The sequence below is a fragment of the Bos grunniens genome, chromosome 19, assembly GCF_055505025.1.
Source record: "Bos grunniens cultivar Pamir isolate PY7600 chromosome 19, Bosgru_T2T1.0, whole genome shotgun sequence".
NCBI classification, from domain to species: domain Eukaryota; kingdom Metazoa; phylum Chordata; class Mammalia; order Artiodactyla; family Bovidae; genus Bos; species Bos grunniens.
Window position 1 is genome coordinate 51,981,237 of NC_141183.1, and position 20,537 is coordinate 52,001,773.

General features: G+C 38.4%; 1 pseudogene; it reads right to left on the reverse strand.

Moving 5' to 3' along the window:
• Positions 1-2,148: 2,148 nt before the first annotated feature.
• LOC147352651 (transcription and mRNA export factor ENY2-like) lies at positions 2,149-2,528 on the reverse strand (annotated as a pseudogene).
• Positions 2,529-20,537: the final 18,009 nt, after the last annotated feature.

Genomic DNA, 20,537 nt, shown 5'->3' on the forward strand with positions numbered 1-20,537 from the left:
ATAAAAATAAATAAATAAAACTAAAAAAAAACACAAAAAGAATGCACCTTCCAATGCAGGGGATGTGGGTTTGATCCCTGGTCAGGGAGCTAAGATCTCACATGCCTCATGGCCAAAAAATCAAAGCATAAAGCAGAAACTATATTGTAATAAATTCAACAAAGACTTTAAAAATGGTCCACATTTTTAAAAAATCTTAAAAATAAATTAAAAATTAGAAAACCAAGGGCTAGAAAGGATAAGCAAATCACCCAAATTTACATTATCAATTAATGGATGTGCTAAGCCCAAATCCCTGGCCTTTTATACCATCTACTCTACTATATGACATAATATTGCTTAGAAGTAGAGTGAAGTTTTAAATGGGCTCTCCAGATGGAAAAATTCATTATACTTAGCAACTAGGCTACTTTATACAAAAATTATCAATTTCTTGTGGTTTTTCTATTTCATGTCTTAAAAGTAATGCTAACATTTCACTCTGGTGAAAGAAAAGCTAGATTATGTACTTCCTAACTGCAATTAAAAAATATATATATACTTTGAGATTGGGCTTGATGTATATATATTTTTAAAACCAGGAAAATGGAAACACTGCTGATTTTTCCATTAGCTATAAAATCAATAATATATTTCAAGATGAGAAAGCATTGTAGGTTTTTAATCTGTTGCACATACAAATTCTTCCAGATGCTTGACTGATCCATGTTACATAAATTTGATGACAACTGTCTTGCAATTTCTAATTGAAGGAGCTTTAAGTAATTGTGCTAAAGCCATGTTCAGTGTGTGCAGCACTGAAGAAGCCCAGACACACCAGAGAGGGAACTTACACCAGAGCTGTTAATAGAATCCAAATTCTGGTTTTTAAAGCAGCCAGCTGCAATCCACTTGTGATGGAAGAAGAAACAGATGAATTTGATACAAATGATTTATCTGTGAAAGCAGAAACCTGATATTCAAAATTCACACTAGCTGATCTTTTAAAAAAGCAAATACATCTTTGCTTTTGGACAATCACTTGAAATAAGAACAAGAAACTTCAGGACTCTTAAAATATGAAACATAACTTCCCTTGGAAGTTTTTAAAGATGGAATTAGAATACCATTCGTGTCATATCTTTTGTTTTTAAAATCGGGTATAAAATTCAGAAAAAAATGTTTCTTGTATGATCCATAGCTAGTAAACACAATGTTTTACATTCCCAGGTGAGTGTTAAGTATAATATGAATTCAAGTATACCAAGTTTCTTTGGAAGAAAAGGTACATATTTGTTAGTGAGGGGAAAAAAGGATCATATTAAATATCTCTTACTACATTTGACTTCGACTAGCCTATGTCATGGAGAAGGCAATGGCACCCCACTCCAGTACTCTTGCCTGGAAAATCCCATGGACGGAGGAGCCTGGAAGGCCGAAGTCCATGGGGTCGTTGAGGGTCGGACACGACTGAGCGACTTTACTTTCACTTTTCACTTTCATGCATTGGAGAAGGAAATGGCAACCCACTCCAGTGTTTTTGCCTGGAGAATCCCAGGGACGGGGGAGCCTGGTGGGCTGCTGTCTATGGGGTCACACAGAGTCGGACACGACTGAAGTGACTTAGCAGCAGCAGCAGCAGCCTACGTCATCATTAGCTTATTCCTCTTCCTCCTTCTCTTCTTCTTCTCCCCCTTGGTAGATATGGGCAACATAAAGCAGCGATTTTTTTTTCTTCATTCATGAGATATTTATTAAAATAATACATTGAGCAGAAAAAAATCAATACAACATACACATGGTTACTGAAAACGATGTTTTTTAGCCATATTTGTTGTTGTTTAGCCAGTAAGTGGTGTCTGACTTTTTTGTGACCCCATGAACTGTAGCCCACCAGGCTCCTCTCTCCATGGGATTTCCCAGACGAGAATATTGGAGCAGGTTGCTGTTTCCTCCTCCAAGGGATCCTCCCGTGTCTCTTGCGTCTCCTTCCTTGGCAGGCAGGTTCTTTACCACCGAGCCACCAGGGAAGCCAAAAACTGTATACCATCACACCAAAACAAAAAGTATTTTATTTTGGGAAATTGATTCCTAATTTCTGGCAAGTTTTACTTTCAGAAATAAAACCACAAAACAACACAATCTAATTCAATCTTAAAGGCTGGGTTGCTAAGCAAGGAATGTTCTTATTCTCCTAGGAGCTCCTCCTTTACACTGTCAGGTACCTGGGTTCTGCCTTTGGGTGTGATTTGAGCCACCCAGTCATCAACAGTAACGTGTTGTAGTCCTTTTTCTTGAGTTACCTCTTAACAGTGTGACTTCAACTGTGTCCTTTCAGCCACATTCAATTAACTTGGCTTTTAGCAACTCTTTGAGGCATTCTGTTCCCTTCTCCAGGGTATCTTCCCAACCCAGGTCTCCCGCATTGCAGGTGGATTGTTTTTACCAGCAGAGCCACCAGGGAAGCCCTCTCTTTCTCCAGTTTCCATCAACTTTTGGTTAATCGCTGCTCTCATCTGTACATCTTTGTACATCTTGCTAACCACCATCTCCGAGGGTGAGAGCTGTCCCTTCCCAGCTACAAAATGACCCCTGCACTGACGACCATTACCTGACACACTCCTTGGTTGCCCAGAACAGTGATTTTCAAACTATGAATTTTGGCCCATTTATTAGGTTCTGAACAGAATTTTTTAAAATGAAACAGAAATAGTAGTCTCTTATGATCCTTTGTATTTCTGTGTTGTCTGTTGTGATCTCTCCATTTTCGTTTCTAATTTTGTTGATTTGATTTTTCTCCCTTTGTTTCTTGATGAGTCTGGCTAATGGTTTGTCAATTTTATTTATCCTTTCAAAGAACCAGCTTTTGGTTTTGTTGATTTTTGCTATGGTCTCTTTTGTTTCTTTTGCATTTATTTCTGCTCTAATTTTTAAGATTTCTTTCCTTCTACTACCCCTGGGGTTCTTCATTTCTTCCTTTTCTAGTTGCTTTAGGTGTAGAGTTAGGTTATTTATTTGACTTTTTTCTTGTTTCTTGAGGTGTGCCTGTATTGCTATGAACTTTCCCCTTAGGACTGCTTTTACCGTGTCCCACAGGTTTTGGGTTGTTGTGTTTTCATTTTCATTCGTTTCTATGCAAATTTTGATTTCTTTTTTGATTTCTTCTGTGATTTGTTGGTTATTCAGCAGCGTGTTGTTCAGCCTCCATATGTTGGAATTTTTAATAGTTTTTCTCCTGTAATTGAGATCTAATCTTACTGCATTGTGGTCAGAAAAAATGCTTGGAATGATTTCTATTTTTTTGATTTTACCAAGGCTAGCTTTATGGCCCAGGATGTGATCTATCCTGGAGAAGGTTCCATGTGCGCTTGAGAAAAAGGTGAAATTCATTGTTTTGGGATGAAATGACCTATAGATATCAATTAGGTCTAACTGGTCTATTGTATCGCTTAAAGTTTGTGTTTCCTTGTTAATTTTCTGTTTAGTTGATCTATCCATAGGTGTAAGTGGGGTATTAAAGTCTCCCACTATTATTGTGTTATTGTTAATTTCTCCTTTCATACTTGTTAGCATTTGTTTTACGTACTGTGGTGCTCCCGTGTTGGGTGCATATATATTTATAATTGTTATATCTTCTTCTTGGATTGATCCTTTGATCATTATGTAGTGACCTTCTTTGTCTCTTTTCACAGCCTTTGTTTTAAAGTCTATTTTATCTGATATGAGTATTGCTACTCCTGCTTTCTTTTGGTCCCTATTTGCATGGAAAATCTTTTTCCAGCCCTTCACTTTCAGTCTGTATGTGTCCCCTGTTTTGAGGTGGGTCTCTTGTAGACAACATATGTAGGGGTCTTGTTTTTGTATCCATTCAGCCAGTCTTTGTCTTTTGGTTGGGGAATTCAACCCATTTACATTTAAGGTAATTACTGATAAGTATGTTCCCGTTGCCATTTACTTTATTGTTTTGGGTTCGAGTTTATACACCGTTTTTGTGTTTCCTGTCTAGAGAATATCCTTTAGTATTTGTTGGAGAGCTGGTTTGGTGGTGCAGAATTCTCTCAGCTTTTGCTTGTCTGAAAAGCTTTTGATTTCTCCTTCATACTTGAATGAGATCTTTGCTGGGTACAATAATCTGGGCTGTAGGTTATTTTCTTTCATCATTTTAAGTATGTCTTGCCATTCCCTCCTGGCTTGAAGAGTTTCTATTGAAAGATCAGCTGTTATCCTTATGGGAATTCCCTTGTGTGTTATTTGTTGTTTTTCCCTTGCTGCTTTTAATATTTGTTCTTTGTGTTTGATCTTTGTTAATTTGATTAATATGTGTCTTGGGGTGTTTCTCCTTGGGTTTATCCTGTTTGGTACTCTCTGGGTTTCTTGGACTTGGGTGATTATTTCCTTCCCCATTTTAGGGAAGTTTTCCACTATTATCTCCTCAAGTATTTTCTCATGGTCTTTCTTTTTGTCTTCTTCTTCTGGAACCCCTATGATTCGAATGTTGTAGCGTTTAATATTGTCCTGGAGGTCTCTGAGATTGTCCTCATTTCTTTTAATTCGTTTTTCTTTTATCCTCTCTGATTCATTTATTTCTACCATTCTATCTTCTAATTCACTAATCCTGTCTTCTGCCTCTGTTATTCTACTATTTGTTGCCTCCAGAGTGTTTTTAATTTCACTTATTGCATTATTCATTATATATTGACTCTTTTTTATTTCTTCTAGGTCCTTGTTAAACCTTTCTTGCATCTTCTCAATCCTTGTCTCCAGGCTATTTATCTGTGATTCCATTTTAATTTCAAGATTTTGGATCCTCTACATAGAAAACCCTAAAGAGTCCACCAGAAAATTACTAGAAATAATCAATGACTACAGTAAAGTTGCAGGATATAAAATCAACACACAGAAATCCCTTGCATTCCTATACACTAATAATGAGAAAACAGAAAGAGAAATTAAGGAAACAATTCCATTCACCATTGCAACGGAAAGAATAAAATACTTAGGAATATATCTACCTAAAGAAACTAAAGACCTATATATAGAAAACTATAAAACACTGGTGAAAGAAATCAAAGAGGACACTAATAGATGGAGAAATATACCATGTTCATGGATTGGAAGAATCAATATAGTGAAAATGAGTATACTACCCAAAGCAATTTATAGATTCAACGCAATCCCTATCAAGCTACCAACAGTATTCTTCACAGAGCTAGAACAAATAATTTCACAATTTGTATGGAAATACAAAAAACCTCGAATAGCCAAAGCGATCTTGAGAAAGAAGAATGGAACTGGAGGAATCAACCTACCTGACTTCAGGCTCTACTACAAAGCCACAGTTATCAAGACAGTATGGTACTGGCACAAAGACAGAAATATTGATCAATGGAATAAAATAGAAAGCCCAGAGATAAATCCACGCACATATGGACACCTTATCTTTGACAAAGGAGGCAAGAATATACAATGGATTAAAGACAATCTCTTTAACAAGTGGTGCTGGGAAATCTGGTCAACCACTTGTAAAAGAATGAAACTGGACCACTTTCTAACACCATACACAAAAATAAACTCAAAATGGATTAAAGATCTAAACGTAAGACCAGAAACTATAAAACTCCTAGAGGAGAACATAGGCAAAACACTCTCCGACATACATCACAGCAGGATCCTCTATGACCCACCTCCCAGAATATTGGAAATAAAAGCAAAAATAAACAAATGGGACCTAATTAAACTTAAAAGCTTCTGCACATCAAAGGAAACTATTAGCAAGGTGAAAAGACAGCCTTCAGAATGGGAGAAAATAATAGCAAATGAAGCAACCGACAAACAACTAATCTCAAAAATATACAAGCAACTCCTACAGCTCAACTCCAGAAAAATAAACGACCCAATCAAAAAATGGGCCAAAGAACTAAATAGACATTTCTCCAAAAAAGACATACAGATGGCTAACAAACACATGAAAAGATGCTCAACATCACTCATTATCAGAGAAATGCAAATCAAAACCACCATGAGGTACCATTTCACACCAGTCAGAATGGCTGCGATCCAAAAGTCTACAAATAATAAATGCTGGAGAGGGTGTGGAGAAAAGGGAACCCTCTTACACTGTTGGTGGGAATGCAAACTAGTACAGCCACTATGGAGAACAGTGTGGAGATTCCTTAAAAAACTGGAAATAGAACTGCCTTATGATCCAGCAGTCCCACTGCTGGGTATACACACTGAGGAAACCAGAAGGGAAAGAGACACGTGTACCCCAATGTTCATCGCAGCACTGTTTATAATAGCCAAGACATGGAAGCAACCTAGATGTCCATCAGCAGATGAATGGATAAGAAAGCTGTGGTACATATACACAATGGAGTATTACTCAGCCATTAAAAAGAATACATTTGAATCAGTTCTAATGAGGTGGATGAAACTGGAGCCTATTATACAGAGTGAAGTAAGCCAGAAGGAAAAACATAAATACAGTATACTAACGCATATATATGGAATTTAGAAAGATGGTAACAATAACCCGGTGTACGAGACAGCAAAAGAGACACTGATGTATAGAACAGTCTTATGGACTCTGTGGGAGAGGGAGAGGGTGGGAAGATTTGGGAGAATGGCAATGAAACATGTAAAATATCATGTAGGAAACGAGTTGCCAGTCCAGGTTTGATGCATGATGCTGGATGCTTGGGGCTGGTGCACTGGGACGGCCCAGAGGGATGGTATGGGGAGGGAGGAGGGAGGAGGGTTCGGGATGGGGAACACATGTATACCTGTGGCGGATTCATTTTGATATTTGGCAAAACTAATACAATTATGTAAAGTTTAAAAATAAAATAAAATTAGAGAAGAAAAAAAAAAAATGAAACAGAAATAGCATCAAAGGTGCACTACACATAGCGAGGGTAACTACTCTGAGTCTTAAAATGAAATGTATTTATTAATGTGAATCGTGGCTTTTAAAGTCTGAAAGGCCCTGAGTCAGAGTAAGAGAATTATGAAAATCATTGCTAGTTTGTTTCAACACCTTGCACATGTTTCTCTTCTTTGGTTTTCTTAGTAACACTTGACTCTCTTAGCACTGATTATCACACCCTGGAATTTATTTTTCACACTTAAAGCTTTGCAGGAGGAAAAATGCATATACTAACATATAACTATACTAACATATATATTAGTATTCTAACATATAATGATACTGTATGCTAACAGATAACAAAGGAACATGTAGTTAGACCTCCTTAGAAGTCAACTTATTTTTAGAAAATAACTTAGTAGAAGTCAGGTCATCTAAATATTATTTCTGTGATTGTCATGAGACCTTGTAAAAGTCTGCTGTGACTTAGTTCCCTAGTATATTTGGTAAGAATAATTCCCAATGCTAACCCTTGGAAAATTAATATTAGCAGACTAATACTACTATAGGTTGTTCTGAGCAAGAGTGGGATAAATATATGGATGGAGAGACCTGCTAAAACAGCAATTTCAAGACCTCTATTAATTAGCTTCATTGCATATTCTTTTTGATTGTTCCTTAAAAAATATTTAGGGATTCCCTGGTAGCTCAGCTAGTAGAGAATCTGCCAGCAATGCGGGAGACCTGGGTTCAGTCCCTGGGTTGGGAAGATCCCCTGGAGAAGGGAACCCACTTCAGTATTCTGGCCTGGAGAATTCCATGAATGGTACAGTCCATGGGTCACAAAGAGTCAGACACAACTGAGTTACTTTCACTTCACCAAAAAATATTTGTCTTAGGTAAGATTTTTTTTCACATCTGTAGTCTTCCCATTACAATCCAAGAAGCCATTTGAGAATACAGAACATGATTTAGAAGGTTCAACATTATTTTAAGACCCAGAAAAAGAGCTCCATGAATGGATGTGACTTAAGAGATGCTTATAATAATTAAATCATGATGAAGGACAGGTGAAGAGTTAAAATTTATGAGGAACTAGAAACAGACTCTTAAAATAAATGCCATGAAATCAATCAGGGATAGAGACAAAAGAAAAACACAAAACCGTGGAGTTAAAGTGTACTAGCTTGTTAATAGGTAAAAATAGTTATTTATAGTTTGGTATATATTTGAATGTATCGCTAAATTTTTGACACAAAGTTTTACTATCCTTTTCTAATTTCCTTTGGTTGCATGTTTCCTTGTCTTTGGGGACTAAAGCTTCTTGCAACATAGTTTTTTTTTTTTTTGCTAATTTTAAGTTAGAAGACAGAGATAATGTGTCATATAATCTACCCAAGACAAATGCTTTTCTCTGAGGGCATCAAGTTAAAAGTGGTAAATAAATTTGGTTCCATCTACATAATGGCATGATCAAGATGGAAATATGACAAAAGTGTTATGACAGTCAATGTATTCTGTGGGAGACCGACCGTAGCAAGGTGAACAAACAAGTTGGAGTCTATGCTTGGACAAGATGTAGATATCAGATTTAGTCATTGGAAATGTCCCATCAACCACCATTCCCATTTCCCATAGAAGACTCAATATCAGGTGGCAAGAAAAACTCCCCACAAAGAAAGATTGATGCATTAGCATTCCATAGGAAGCGAAGATCATGGAAAGTTAGTTTATTTAGGGCAGGTCATATAGGCAGGATCTGAGCCTTAGTAACAACTTTTGCAGAAATGAAGTTAGAAGTTAGGCATAGCTCTTCAAAGACAGTTCCTGAGACCACAATCAGAAAACACTCAACTTTATAGTAAGAAGTTGAGAAAAATATACTCAATGGAAAATTTTTAATACTCGTTTTGAAGAAAGGAGAGTCACCAGAAGACTGAGTCACTGGTGAGAAGATGGGCCACAAAAAGAATCAGAGTGATGGAGGTGGGATTTAAAATGTACCAACTTTGCATATGATGGTAGCCTTAGCTCATTACGTACTTTGAGTAAAGTGGAAAGAACTGGGTCTTTGGAATTCTACAGATCACAGGTTCTCAGTCTAACTCTTCTACTTGCTAGATGTATGATAATGGACAAATTCAACTCTCTTAGCTTTGATTTCTGAAATGAAAAAAAAATACTTGTATATTAAGGGCCTAATTTAGCATAGTTTCTGGTATGTAGTAGGGGATCTAAGTGAGATCTATTATTTTTGCTTTTAATAGGGAAGATAGATTTATTTCTGTAGTTCTGTTCTTGCCTATGATTTCCCTTGTGACCAATAATACATATTTTTGAGATGTCTGACCAGAGTCTGAAGGCACCATCTGTGGCAGTTGGTCTCACTCATTAGCTTCAATAAACTGAGCCAACCAAATCTCACAGTGGTTGGTACCCTTGAGAGCTATCTTATTTGGCAAAGGATTACCCTATATTTCATAACTTTTTTTTAAGCTGGGAGAGGTACTTAAAGTAGGTGGGCTAAAGCAGCTTTGCTTTGCAGTGCTATATGGCCAAATTATAGTGATGATTAATTTGTAATTGCTTTGCTCATTATTAAATGTTCACAATAATGGTGATGATAAGTAACATTGACTTCACATTTCTGGGCTCTATCTACTATATCATGCTCTCCCTGAAGCTCTGAGTAAAACTTATACATAGGTAGAAATTGTGTCTAAAGGAAACAAGAATTATTTAATGAGACAAAACATCCCTGACTGTATACATCTAAATGAGCAGTGCCCCCTGCAAAGTAGTTCCCTTGGGAAGTTATACAAACATTCTAACAATCTTGCCATTGCTCAAAACATTTTTGGAACTTCTCTTCTGGAATTGCCTTAAGACCCAGTTTATGAGCCATACAAAAAAGTCAGACTCATTAATTTATAGTCCCACATAATTTTTCACCTCTGATAGTGTTACCCAGCATGATTACCCATCTTGGCTCTGAGTGATTTTGCTAATTCCAAAATAAAATCCATCCTCAAAAGGTAAACATTGACTATTTGCACTATCTAGGGTATTTAGGAGAATATATCACATTTCTGAAGGCAATTCCAAAAAGAACCCCAGAATTCCAGATACTTGAATAACATCTTCCATGTCACTGGGCTCACTGAGGACAATTCTGCTCTGAATATAACGTTGTAGCATATTTTTTGACTGTTTCATTCAACAAACATTTATCAAGTGCTATGCTATGCTATGCTAAGTCGCTTCAGTCATGTCCGACTCTGTGTGACCCCATAGACAGCAGCCCACCAGGCTCCCCTGTCCCTGGGATTCTCCAGGCAAGAATACTGGAGTGGGTTGCCATTTCCTTCTCCAATGCATGAAAGTGAAAAGTGAAAGTGAAGTCGCTCAGTCGTGTCTGACTCTTAGCACCCCCTGGACTGCAGCCTACCAGGCTCCTCCGCCCATGGGATTTTCCAGGCAAGAGTACTGGAGTGGGGTGCCATTGCCTTCTCCTATCAAGTGCTACCTATTGCCAATTTGTTTACTCATTCACTCGCTCAACAAGTATTTATTGAGTATCACTAGGCACTGGATTATGGATCCAGCAGTGAGTAGGACAAATAAGGCCACTACTCTAATAGAAACTTCATTTAGTCAGGGACACAAATATTAAATAAGTAATTACAGTAAAGAGAAGTGTAATGGGAGCATGTTTCAGGAAGATCTAAGCTAGTCTAGGGACAGGGTTAACTCTCCTGAGGAAATGACTTTAAACTTGAGATTTGAAAAATGAGTAGGAGTGTTCCAGGTAGGGGGAATAGCATGTAAAATCTTGAGGGCAAGGAAGCATAATGTTGTAGGAACTGAAAAAAAAAATTTTTTTTTTTTGGGTGAATAGCAAGACTACTGGTAGAGGCTGGACCATGCAGAGCCTAATAAGCCATTTTACTAATTCAGTTGTACCCACACTGAAGCGTGAGACTGCAACTTTAGTTGCAGAGTGACAAGCTAAGAAGAGAGACTGGAGGTAGGGAGAACATTCAGTAGGTTATTACAAAAATTAGGAGAGAATGATGGCAGTAAAGATGAAGAGAAGTACATAAACTTGAGAAATACTCAGAAGGTAAAAGGAACAGGACTTGAAGATTCATTGGCTATCACAGATAAGGACAGGAAGAGTTAAGAACAATTATTAGGTTGTTGGTTTGAAAATAAGGGTGTGATGGTGCCACTCACTGAGTTGGGGATACTGGAGAATCAGCTCTACTCATTCACTGGGGGAGAAGTGATTAGTCCATTTTGAATATACTATCCTTGAGGTACCAGAGGGGTATCCAAGAAAAGATATTAAGAAGGCAGTTGGGTATATAAGTGTGTGCCTCAAGATGGAGCGTGAACTTGGAATTATAGATTTGTGAGGCATCAGCAACAGGAATGAATCAGATCATTTAAGGTAAGTATACAGTGAAAAAAATACAAAGCTCAGAAAAACCCCTGAGATATTAAGAGCTGGGCAGAAGAGGAGATGCCTGCTAAAGAAACTGAGGGGTAAGAAAGAGAGAAAGAAGACCAGGAAAATGTGGTAGCATGGAGACCAGAGAAAGCATTAAAAAAAAAATACATATGTCAATAGTGTCAAATATTGCCAAGAGGTCAAGTAAGGTTGGCATGAAATGCATCTGTGGGATTTAAAGAATATAAGTTACAGATTATCCAGAATACAGTACAAACGCTTTTAATTAATGTCTTGTGAGTGGGACCTGGGAATTGGTGGTGGTTTAGTCGCTAAGTTGTGTCTGACTCTTGCAACCCCGTGGACTGTAGCCTGCAAGGCTCCTCTGTCCAGGGGATTCTCCAGGCAAGAATACTGGAGTGGGTTGTCATTTCCCTCTCCAGGGGATCTTCCTGACCCAGGAATCAAACCTGGGTCTCCAGTCGGTCAATAGTTAACTGAAAAAGTGATTAAATTGGGTAATCACAAACAAAATTACTCTTTCACATATTATTTTAATCTAAAACATACAACCGTACATTTATTTGCCAATTTTTGATATAGGGCTTAAACATTATGATTTGTTATTTGAATCTGTGTATTGAAGTCAACCTCAGGTTTCTTGCATAACTAATATACATAAATGCATTGTCTGTATTTCCCTGTTTTGGGGAATTATTTAAAGTAAATCAAGAATTTAAAGACACTCATGGAGAGGATTCTGAGAAGACAGTGAAGAAGCACAAGGATTCTGTCTCCCTTTTAAACCAATTACACTTGTAGGATCTGTTTGATGTAACTACTTTGGAACTCTAGACTCTCCTGAAGTCTTGCAATCCCAATGGAAGGTTTAGATGGTAAATTGTGGTTAATCTTGATCAATTTCAGCTCTTAGCACAGTAGTTTTTATCCATCTCCCCACCTCTCAGTTCAGACGCAGATAGCTGTGAGCAGATTCCAGGAACAGCTTGCAATGCAGCTTGCAGGAGCCAAGGTAGCAAAGAGAACTCTGTCCATAAAATATCAGGGATCTGTGCTCTGACTGTTGATTACTGGCTCTACACTCAGAGGTGCAGACAAAGAGATGGGCGCCCATTGTTGTACTTCCCCAATTGTTGCAACCTCCATCCCCTTATCTGAAATGACCTCAGGGAATTTAAAAGGTTGGTACATTTTTATATTCCCTTCATTTTTCTTTCCCTTTTGGTGAGTGAAGAAAATCAGAAAGTCATCGTGCCTGGCCAGGGAAAAGTACAGGCTCAGAAAAGACCTGAAAAGAACTTAAAGTTTACACCTCGGGTTAATCCTTGGCACAAGACCCTAATAATAATAATGATAATAATAATAATAAACAGAAACAAAACTCTTCAAATTCTTGGGAAATAGGAGAATCTGGTTTCCAGAGCTACCACATTATTCAAATCAAATGCCCAGTACTGCCCCTGAGAAAGACATGATAGTGATCTACTAGACAAAGACACGGAGCAGGCAATGGCACCCCACTCCAGTACTCTTGCCTGGAAAATCCTGTGGACCGAGGAGCCTGGTAGGCTGCAGTCCATGGGGTCGAGAAGAGTCGGACATGACTGAGCGACTTCACTTTCACTTTTCACTTTCATGCATTGGAGAAGGAAATGGCAACCCACTCCAGTGTTCTTGCCTGGAGAATCCCAGGGACGGGGGAGCCTGGTGGGCTGCCGTCTATGGGGTCGCACATGACTGAAGTGACTTAGCAGCAGCAGCAGACAAAGACTTTAAGGGACTTTCCTGGAGGTCCAGTGGTTAGGACTCCATACTTCCACTGCAGGGGGCTTAGGTTCAGTCCCTAATTGGGCAACTAAGATCTCACAAGCCATGCAGATCTGTCCAAAAAATTAAACAAAAAAAAACCCTCCTTTAAAGATGCTCAAAGAACTAAAGGAAGATGTGGAGAAAGTCAAGAAAACAATGTATCAATAAAATGGAATTATCAATTAAGAAATAGGAAAATCTAGAAAGAGACCAAAAAGAAATTCTGGAACTGAAAAGAACAATGAATGAAATTAAGAATTCATTAGAGGGGTTCAAAGGCAGATTTGAGCCAGCAAAAGAAAAAAAATCAATAAACTTGAAAATAGGACAACGTAAATGATTGAGTTTGAGGAAGAGAAAGAAAAAAGATTGAAGAAAAGTGAAGAGAGTCTAAAGGAGCTGTGGGACACAATCAAATGGACCAACACAGAGAAGAGAAAGAACGGTGTAGAGAGAATATTTGAAAATGATGACTGAAGATTTTCCCAATTTGATAAAAATACATAATTAAAAATAAGCATCCAAGAAGTTCAAGGAACTCTGAAGAGATGAATTCAAAGAGAATCACAACAAGATACATTATAATTAAGCTTTTGATAGACAAATACTAAGAAAGAATCTTGAAAGCAAAAGAGGGAAGTGACTTGTCACATACAAGAGCTTTTCAATGGGATTATCAACAGATTTCTCATTAAATACTTTGTAAGCTAAAAGGCTGATATATGTAAAGTGCTGAAAGAAAAACCTTAATAAATAAAAGTAAATAGCAAAAAACCCCCAAACAATTCCATTCAAAAATTGGCAAAGAACATGAACAGCCATTTCTTCAAAGAAGATATACAAATTACTATTAACCACATGAAAAGAGGCTCAACATCATTAATTATTCAGTTCAGTTCAGTTCAGTTGTTCAGTCATGTCCAACTCTTTGTGACCCCATGGGTTGCAGCACACCAGGCTTTCCTGTCCATCACCAACTCCTGGAGCTTGAGCAAACTCGCGTCGATCGAGTCAGTGATGCCATCCAACCATCTCATCCTCTGTCATCCCCTTCTTCTTCTTCAATCATTCCCAGCATCAGGGTCTTTTCCAGTGAGTCAGTTCTTCATGTCAGGTGGCCAAAGTATTGGAACTTCAGCTTCAGCCTCAGTCCTTCCACTGACTTCCTTTAGGATTGACTGGTTGGATCTCCTTACAGTCCAAGGGACTCTCAAGAGTTTTCTCCAACACCACAGTTCAAAAGCATCAATTCTTCAGCACTTAGCTTTCTTTATGGTCCAACTCTCACATCCATACACGACTGCTGCAAAAACCATAGCTTTGACTAGATGGACCTTTGTTGGCAAAGTAATGTCTCTGCTTTTGAATATGCTGTCGAGGTTGGTCATAGCTTTTCTGCCAAAGAGCAAGGATCTTTTAATTTCATGGCTGCAGTCACCATCTGCAGTGATTTTGGAGCCCAAGAAAATAAAGTCTCTCACTGTTTCCATTGTTTCCCCATCTATTTGCCATGAAGTGATGGGACTGGCAATGGCACCCCACTCCAGTACTCTTGCCTGGAAAATCCCATGGACGGAGGAGCCTGGTAGCCTGCAGACCATGGGGTCGAGAAGAGTCGGACACGACTGAGTGACTTCACTTTCACTTTTCCCTTTCATGCATTGGAGAAGGAAATGGCAACCCACTCCAGTGATCTTGCCTGGAGAATCCCAGGGACGGGGGAGCCTGGTGGGCCGCTGTCTATGGGGTTGCACAGAGTCGGACATGACTGAAGTGACTTAGCAGTAGCAGCAGCAGATGGGACTGGATGCCATGATCTTAGTTTTCTGAATATTGAGCTTTAAGCCAGCTTTTTCACTCTCCTCTTTAACTTTCATCAAGAGGCTCTTTGGTTCCTCTTCTCTTTCTGCCATAAGGGTGGTGCAATCTGCATATCTAAGGTTATTGATATTTCTCCCAGCAATCTTGATTCCAGCTTGTGCTTCATCCAGCCTGGCATTTGACATGGTGTACTCTGCATATAAATTAAATAAGCAGGGTAACAATATACAGCCTTGACATACTCCTTTCCCAATTTGGAACCAGTCTGTTATTCCATGTCCAGTTCTAACTGTTACTTCTTGACCTGCATACAGATTTCTCATGAGGCACATAAGGTGGTCTTATATTCTAATCTCTTTCAGAATTTTCCACAGTCTGTTGTGATCCACACAGTCAAAGGCTTTAGAGTAGCCAATGAAGAGGAAGCAGATGTTTTTCTGGAACTCTCTTGCATTTTCTATAATCCAATGGACAATGGCAATTTGATCTCTAGTTCCTCTGCTTTTTCTAAATCCATTAATTATTAGGGAAATGAAAATCAAAACTACCATGAGATACCACCTTGTATCCATTACAATGATTGTTTTGATAAGGACGTAGAGAAAGTGGAACTTTTGTGCACTGTTGGTGGGAATATAAAATGGTATAGTCACTGTGTAAGACAGTTTGATGATTCTTCAAAAAATTATAAATAGGATTACCATGTGATGCAGCAATTACACTTCTGGGTATACCTCAAAGAACTAAAAGTAGTATCTCAAAGAAATTTTGTACACTTGTGCTCATAGCAGATTATTCACAATAGCTAAAACATAGAAACAACCTAAATGTCTATTGACAGATGAATGGATAAGTAAATGTGTTATATGCATACAACGGAATATTATTTGGACTTAAAAGGAATGCAGTTCTAACATGCTACAACATAGATGAGCCTTGAGGACATCACGTCAACTGAAATAAGTCAATCACAAAATGAAAACTGCTGTATGAGTCTACTTACATGAGAGAGTAAGTAGTCAAATTCATAGTTACCAGGGACTGGGGGAGAGGAGGGGTTGGGGAGTTAGTATTTAATGGGTATAGAGTTTCAGTCTTACAAGATGAAGAGAGTTCTGGAGGTGGGTGGTAGCGATGATAGCACATTATGAATGCATTTAGCACCATTGACCTCTACACTTAAAAATGGTCAAGATTTCATGCTGTGTGTTGTTCACTATAATAAGAAAAAATCGGGAAAAAAGTGCTTGTTCACAACCTGAGTTCAGAACCCTAAATATGATTTTCCCCAATCTATTTTTGTTCACCTCAATCCAATGAAAAACTTTAATGCCATTTTCCTTTTATGATTTTTCCAAAATATTTGATTTAATTTTCATAGAAACAAGTATCTTCTTTTTCCTATTTATATTTTGTATAATAATAAATGATGGTTTACATAATTACCAACTTCTACAATTATAGTAACAAGTATACCTCGCATAAACAAATTGAATAGACACAATTAATTTTTTTTTTTTGCCTGCACAGCATGTGGAGTCTTAGTTCCAGGGCCAGGGATTGAAATTGCATCCCTGCATTGGAAGCACTAGACTGCCAGAGATATCTCAATGTAACTGATTCTTGGTAAGCCTACAACAATCAAGTGAGAACAAAAATCCGTAAATATACTAAGCAGCAACGTATTACTCATATGTGTTCAGTGTGCTGTAGGTATCAGCTGGTCTGCTTTATAAAGGTAATGGAGAGTACCAATTAATTTGTATTATGTTGGTTAAATGGAAGTTAGTTATGAGAGTTTCTACTGTAGAGCCCGGAGATGATCAGGTGGAAGTTATATTGCAGTGAAGACAGGCTTGATAAAGGACAGAAATGGTATGGACCTAACAGAAGCAGAAGATATTAAGAAGAGGTGGCAAGAATACACAGAACTGTACAAAAAAGATCTTCATGACCAAGATAATCACGATGGTATGATCACTGACCTAGAGCCAGACATCCTGGAATGTGAAGTCAAGTGGGCCTTAGGAAGCAACACTACAAACAAAGCTAGTGGAGGTGATGGAATTTCAGTTGAGCTATTTCAAATCCTGAAAGATGATGCTGTGAAAGTGCTGCACTCAATATGCCAGCAAATTTGGAAAACTCAGCAGTGGCCACAGGACTGGAAAAGGTCAGTTTTCATTCCAATCCCAAAGAAAGGCAATGCCAAAGAATGCTCAAACTACCACACAATTGCACTCATCTCACACACTAGTAAAGTAATGCTCAAAATTCTCCAAGCCAGGCTTCACCAATACATGAACCGTGAACTTCCAGATGTTCAAGCTGGTTTTAGAAAAGGCAGAGGAACCAGAGATCAAATTGCCAACATCCGCTGGATCATCGAAAAAGCAAGAGAGTTCCAGAAAAACATCTATTTCTGCTTTACTGACTATGCCAAAGCCTTTGACTGTGTGCATCACAATAAACTGGAAAATTCTGAAAGAGACAGGAATACCAGACCACCTGACCTGCCTCTTGAGAGACCTATATGCAGGTCAGGAAGCAACAGTTAGAACTGGACATGGAGCAACAGACTGGTTCCAAATAGGAAAAGGAGTACGTCAAGGCTGTATATTGTCACCCTGCTTATTTAACTTATATGCAGATTACATTATGAGAAATGCTGGGCTGGAAGAAGCACAAGCTGGAATCAAGATTTTGGGGAGAAATATCAATAACCTCAGATATGCAGATGACACCACCCTTAAGGCAGAAAGTGAAGAGGAACTAAAAAGCCTCTTGATTAAAGTGAAAGAGGAGAGCAAAAAAGTTGGCTTAAAGCTCAACATTCAGAAAACGAAGATCATGGCATCTGGTCCCATCACTTCATGGCAAATAGATGGGGAAACAGTGGAAACAGTGTCAGACTTTATTTTCTTGGGCTCCAAAATCACTGCAGATGCTGATTGCAGCCATGAAATTAAAAGACGCTTACTCCTTGGAAGGAAAGTTATAACCAACCTAGATAGCATATTCAAAAGCAGAGACATTTCTTTGCCAACAAAGGTCCGTCTAATCAAGGCTATGGTTTTCCCAGTGGTCATGTATGGATGTGAGAGTTGGACTGTGAAGAGAATTGATGCTTTTGAACTGTGGTGTTGGATAAGACTCTTGAGAGTCCCTTGGACTGCAAGGAGATCCAGGAGATCAGTCCTGGGTGTTCTTTGGAAGGAATGATGCTAAAGCTGAAACTCCAATAACTTTGGCCACCTCATGTGAAGAGTTGACTCATTGGAAAAGACTCTGATGCTGGGAGGGATTGGGGGCAGGAGGAGAAGGGGATGACAGAGGATGAGATGGCTGGATGGCATCACTGACTCGATGGATGTGAGTTTGGGTGAACTCCGAGAGTTTGTGATGGACAGGGAGGCCTGGCGTGCTGCAGTTCATGGGGTTGCAAAGAGTCGGGCATGACTGAGGGACTGAACTGAACTGAACTGAAAAAGGAAATAGGAGTTGAAGGAATGGGAAAATTGAATTAGACTTCTTGTTCAAGAAGTTTGACCTTGAGGGAGAAGAGTGTAGTAACTGAAGACATAATTACAGTTGGTGGATAGATAAATACATATTATTCTTAATATAGAAGAGACTTCAGCGAGTTTAAATACTAGAAAGAGTAGCTAAGTATAAAGAAAACAGGGAAGATGATCAGCAAAGGCAGGAATGAAAATCCACTGAACACATAGAATAATTAATCTTGAATAATAGGAAAGGTATCTTTTTGTTGTAATAAGAGAGGAGGAGGAAAAGATGGATATAGGTGCAGGTAGGTTTTAGGTTTGAAGGCATAAAGTTAAAGGAGCTCATATCTGATAACATCCATTTTTTTTTTTTCTGAGAACTTAAAAGAATCATCTACTGAAAATGAGGGGGAATGCAAGACAATTAAAGGTTTATGGACAATGTAAAATATTTAAAATAAAGTTGTATAGAAGGGAGGAAAATTGTGACTAAAGAGATACAGTAGGATTGTGACTCAGTGTTGAGGTCCTAGTTGAGACTGGTAAACACTATGCTATATGTTGGGTTAAATAGAGTTGGAATGGAAGGAGGATGCAAAAATAGATAAAACATCATTCCTGTTAACCAAATGGGGAAGAGGGACATATAAACAAACAGCTTTAAAAGAAAAGAATGTATAAACCTTGGTATATTGTGAAACAAATTGGCATATGATTCACATGGTAATGGGAACAAATCTTAAAAACTTCATGTTGAGTGCAAAAGGCATGGCACAAAAAATACATATAGTAAAATTCCGTTTCTATAAAGTTCAAGACCAGATTAAACTATATATTTTAAGAGTGCATACACATAAATGTGATAAAATATGAGAAAAGCAAAAGAATGATTACTGTAAGTCAGGTGATGGTTACTTCTGGGAGAAAGGAAACAAGTGTGATCAGGATAGGATATATAGGGGACTTCCCAGGTGCTAGTGATATTCTGTTTCTTGATTTGAATAATGGTATATTTAGTCATAGTTTAATCAAGAAATCAAATCCACTTTGAGTTAGACAGAGGAATTTATTACAGAAATTAGACCATAAGTAATTGTAGCAGAAGCTGGAGAAGTGACGTTCTTCAAGAGGGAGTTGGAGGATGGAAGAATTTGAAGCCCAGCTCATCCAGCTGTTCAACTGTGACAGCAAAGGAATAGCTAGTGGAGAAGTCTATGAGAAGCTACTGCCTCTGTGAATCTGCAGCCAAACATTTGGTAATCAACCTGGGACTGCTGTTGGGAAGAAGAGCTGCATGAGAAGCAGAGGAGATTGAGGACAAGTTAGAACCAAAGGCCTCCAGAGAGGAATCGATGCTGCTTCACCTCCATCTCCCAAACCTCACACAATATGTTCTTTCGGCCAACTCTAAACCAGAGCCATCCAGGAAAGGGGATTCTGGGAAATACAGTTCCTAGGTTATCAATTTGAAGATAAAATGGTCCAGCTCAGGTGGCTACATGAGTTTTACTTTATAATTATCTGTTCAGTTCAGTTCAGTTTAGTTCAGTTCAGTTTCTCCAACTCTTTGAGACCCCATGGACTGCAGCATGCCAGGCCTCCCTGTCCATCACCAACTCCCAGAGCTTGCTCAAACTCATGCCCATCGAGTTAGTGATGCCAGTCAACCATCTCATCCTCTGTCGTCCAGTTCTCCTCCTGCCTTCAATCTTTCCCAGCATCAGGGTCTTTTCAAACAATTCAGTTCTTCACATCAGGTGGCCAAAGAATTGGAGTTTCAGCTTCAGCATCAGTCCTTCCAATGAATATTCAGGACTTATTTCCTTGAGGATTGCTGGTTTGATCTCCTTGTCATCCAAGGACTCTCAAGAGTCTTCTCTAATACCACAGTTCAAAATCATCAATTCTTCAGCACTCAGATTTCTTTATGGTCCAACTCTCACATCCATACATGACTACTGGAAAAACCATAGCTTTGATTAGACAGACCTTTGTCGGCAAAACAATGTCTCTACTTTTTAATATGCTGTCTAGGTTGTTCATAGCTTTTCTTTCAAGGAGCAATTATCTGTTATATTAATAC